Here is a 5,079-nt window from a genome sequence, read left to right on the forward strand (position 1 = left end):
TTTGGTCCTCCACCTTTTCGCCCCACAAAATGAGTGAGCTCTTGAGGTCAATAGTTTTGAGGGAAAAAAGACTTTGTGAAGCATTTGAGGGTTGAAAATCGTACAAATTCCACTTTTTCACCAATATGATATTTAACAAATTTTCATAAAAACCAATTCCCCACCATGTCATTAGGGTTTTAGCTCATCGATGGGACTTGGGGCCTTATGTCATGAAGGGATAAAGAGAGGAGATAAATATTTCCTTTATGCTCTCCAAAATGCATTAGGGCAAATAAAGGGCCAAGGGAAATAGTATTCCATTCTCTAGACCCCTTGGGGCTATTTCCCCTATCAATCAATCGCATGCCTTAATGAAAGTGTCATCACATGCCTCAATTAAAGTATCATCACATCCATCTAATCCATAGGCCTTCCTTGAATCTTCTTGCCTTGCAGATCGCTATCAAAATCGTTGTTCTAAGAATTGGTCTTGGATCGCAAGTCTTTGTCAATTCTTAGAGGTTTAACTATAGGTGTCTCCTTCCTCCTCCCCATGCCATTGATGGAAATGAGAGGCCTAGAGTTGGGGCCTATATTTCACCCGCTCGCCAATCTTTGATATGTCGATTCTCTAAAGCCCTCTCTCATTCATGTGACATGTCTTCATATTCCCGTCTCATTTTCCCTTTGACATGATGTCATGCATTAGGGGGGAAACTTGTTAATTACTCTTTTCTTATGGAAATAAATCATCCACATTTCCCTTGAAGCTTAAGAGGAAGATTGAACATCTAAGTGACATGACAAGTTGTAGTTCATCAATTTGTTCATGCTCCTTGTTTCATGTATGTTGAAATAATTATGGTGCATGAGAGCTCATAGTTCATCAATTTGTTGTTGCTCCTAGTTCAACAATTTGTTGCTGCTCGTTGTAGTCATGCAGCATGCCCTAGAGTTCCCTTGGCCATCTGGTAGCAACTTATGCTCCTTCAATTTATCAATTTGTTGTTGCTTCTTATAGTTAGTGTATGGTGAAACAAAGAGAGTCTCTTTCTATCCTTTACCGTGACTCTTTTGTCTTTTCACTATGCAAAAGGGGTTGTTATCTTGTCTTCCACACACACACACACACATTCTCTTCCCACTATGATTTGTAGCTCTACAAGTCCTATCAAAACTTGAGGCAAGGCTGGGATCAATGGGTGGAGGATTATATGGAGACCTTGTACAAGCTGTCTGTGAACATGCCAAAAGTTGAAAATATATAGGCCATAAGTTCATTAATGGGCCGAAGCTACCATCCAAAGAGAGCTGTTTCATTTGAGATAACTTCTAAAGAGGGCATAACATGTCACCTTGAGAGTAGAGTAGAGGTTATAGTAGCAGGAAGCAGTGTGGAAGAAAAGAAAAGCAGGACACAAAACAATCCTTTCAAAGTGTCCAAAACTTCCAAAGGTTTAGGGGATGATAAGCATCCCATGAAAAGTATGAAAGAGGACAAGGAGTGGTATGATCCCTTCAAACAAGCCAAAACTATCAAAGGTTTAGGTATGAAAGAGGACAAAGAAGTGGTAGGAAAGCTATGAAAGAGGCCTTATAGTCTACAAGTGTAGAGTATAAGGCCAATAAGTCCTTTGAATGCCCAAACTAATAAAAGGAAGAGGTAATGGCAAAGCAAAGAGAACCTGTAAGGGTGGCTGAAAATTAAGCCCAAGAGAAGCCTAAGTTGAAATTATAGAAGAGAAGAAGAATGCCTCAATGGCAATTAACACCATGGGACATACTCATTGTAAAGGTGCACGAAGGAAGATGATCTTCCAAATATGATGCAAGAGCAATAGGAGAATCTGCCACAAAATTGTGGACAATGGGAGCACTTATAACTCGGTGAGCTAGAAGAGGGCGCGTGAGCTGAATTTGAAATTTTTTTCTCATCCAAACCTATAATACTTGATTTGATATAGGATGGGCATGAGCTCTATGTATCACATCAATGCATTGTTCCCATAGATCTAGGAGTATATCAAAATGTGTATTTTGTTGTTGAAAAGACCTTGGTAGTTTGATAGGAATGATGTGCATCATTCAAAGACAAACCCTTGAAGGAGTGTACAATTCAGAATGCTAAGGCTACTAGACAACATAGGCATTGCATGTAGCAAAGAAATCCAAAATGGTTGTCAAGGAGAACAACCAATGCTATTTGTTGATATTGAGGAAGGAAAAAGTGCCAAAACTGATGCATTAAGCAGGAGAAGGACATTGTTGGTCACCATGAAGAAGGTGTCTAGTTTTCAACACACATGAAGGAGTTGTATGCCCTTGATGAGGATTCTGGAGAAGCCTACAAGGCATGTGTGAACCCAAGCATGGTAGATGTAGAACCATATCAAGAGTACTTGGTTGGAGATGGATCCTTGTTTAAGAGGAAGTAATTATGCATTTTGACAGGGTCCATGATCATTACTCAAGAGAAATGATAGGGCACTTTGGAAGAGATCAGACCTTGCAGCTTGTTCAAAGAGGTATTTTTTGCATAGAATGATTGCCCAAATCAAGAAGTTTGTGGAGAGAATGCCAAGAAGGACAAGGGAAAAGGCTCAATCTCAAACTATATTAGACCTTCCCGGTGAAGTTGTGAGAAGATGTAAGCATATATTTCATCTTGGGATTGCTAAGGACCATGAGGGACAATGACATCATGGTTATCGTGGATAAGTTTAATAAGATGACCCATATTGTTGCTTGTAAGGAGACCACTAATGCTCCAAAGGCTATTAAAATATTTTAAAAGAAGTAATGAGATGCCATGGGTTGCCAATGAGTATCGGCTTAAATAGGGATATTCATTTTTTGATTTATTTCTAGAAAACTCTATGGAAGAAAATTGGCACCGAGTTGTTATTCCACACAAGCAACCGTCCATTGACATATGGTTAAAAGGAGGTAGTGAACAAAATTCTAGGCAATATGTTGTAGTGTATTGCTATCTGGCACAAGCAAAGCTTGCTAATAATAGTAGCTAAAATAGGTCTATAGAGTTATCACCATTTTACATAGTTATGGGACAAACCCTAGGTAGCCTATAAAGGTAGTCACTATGGGATGAAGTTGAAAAGTAGACTCTAGCCACATAACAAAGAATAAAAGGCATGCAAGATATCATCAAGGAGGTACAATAGAAGCTTGAGGATTGAATCCACAAGTATAAGAACCATATCTTCTCTATCTCCATCTCTATATATATAAAGGAGAGAGGAGGTAAACTACCATCTCTTCTCTACAAGTATAAGAAGCATCTCTTCTCTATCTCCATCTCTATATATATAAAGGAGAGAGGAGGCTAAAGCTACCACGTGTCGCATTGAGAGGAGGTAAACATTGCCATGTATCATGTAAATACTACCATGTGTCATGAAAAATGGAGAAACTTAGGGTGTTTATAGACTAGAGCCACCCATCCCCAACCATGGTGCATTGAATGCATCTGGAATGTGGGATGGATGTGGTAGACAATCTTGCCCGTCCATGATCTGGGTGTGCTAGTTTGTAAGCACCCTTAGAGAAAGCTGGACGACTGTGTTGAGGCTACCATGTGTCATGCCAATGGAAAATCTACTATTGAATAAGTCTCCAGGTGGCACCCTCTCCTTGCAAGTTGTGGCATTTCCTCCCTATAACAAAGCATCCACACGGCTCTTTTCTAGATAGTGCGACCTTCATCAACTACTGTGCTTGCTTTGCTTGAGTGTGATGCTCACACTTGGTTGTGCCTCTCTCTCAAGTCCTTGTTCTTTCCCATCCAAATCTCTCTCTCTCTCTCTCTCTCTCTTTCTCTCTCACACACACACACATACACACACACACACACACTTGCTATCCCTTTCCCACTTTACATTCAATTTACTTTTTAGCCCTTCTCCCTATTTATTTCCATGTTTAACTCCCCCTCCCCCTCCCCCTGCCCCCCCTCCTTTCCCTTCCTTCCCCACACCCCCTCTCTATTTTTTCCTAGTTTTCTAATGGAAAATAATAATTGAGGAATAAAGGAACAAATAATACCTTCATTTGTCAACATAAAAGAATTCATCTTCTCTATCACATCTTCTATCTCTCTTTTGTCATCCTTTGTCGGTTGATGCACTACTTTGGGCATATTTTCTTTTCGTAGTCCTCAAGCAACCATATACTTGAGCTTATGCTTTTTACTTTCTAAGATGTGAAATCTCATGAAGATAGAGATGCAATTGTAAGCTGCATGCTTTCCTTCTATCAAACCTTTACATAAAGTTCATTACCCTCATGACAACAAATTTGCACATGGGAAGCCCCATTGGAGGCCTCAAAATGCAACTCAAACTTATCATCCCTTAACACTACCATTTTCTTTAGCTTTAAAATAACTCTATCAGATTCACATTGCCAAAGTTCAAGAATACTTGGGCTTAGTAATCGGTATTGTGTATTCATCCTCAACAAACTCAAAGGGTTCCAATAGAAGATCATCACCTTCAATTTGTTCACGAACATGAGAGAATGTGGGATGGCCTGTGTCTCTTATCATCCTAACAACACCTAATTCCTCCTTATTATCATAGTCAATCACTTGAATCTTGAAAAAAGATGCCATGATAGGAGACTAATCTACTTCAAAATAAAATGAGAACCTTAACTATAACCTCCCCTCCACCTGTGTGTGCATGACCTACAAAATTTAGATTTCCAATTTGTGCATGACATGTGAGTTTAATTTAATCATTATAATAAAAATTTATGTGCATGAGGGTCAACGTTTGCTTGGGTGTAGCCAATCGCGAAACTATTCTTGAGGCCCTTTTGGGGCTGCGACATGATGCGCTCCTAGGTGAATATTTGAATTTTGCGCGGACCCGCCCTCTCGTTGAAAATTTTCCCAACGTCATGATGGCACACTGAAGTAATAATGAGATGCAATCTATGTATTCAGAACACCACATAGATCAACACACGGCATCTCTGCAATGCTTTGTGTAGCATTGTCGGTGGCCTGAGCCACCTGACCACTTATCATTGTGCAGCCTTTTGCCGCAGCTTTTCCACCTGTCACTAGGCACCGCA

This window comes from Dipteris shenzhenensis, chromosome 7 (genome assembly GCF_047967505.1).
Source record: "Dipteris shenzhenensis isolate YYH24624 ecotype China chromosome 7, Dip_SZ_1.0, whole genome shotgun sequence".
NCBI classification, from domain to species: domain Eukaryota; kingdom Viridiplantae; phylum Streptophyta; class Polypodiopsida; order Gleicheniales; family Dipteridaceae; genus Dipteris; species Dipteris shenzhenensis.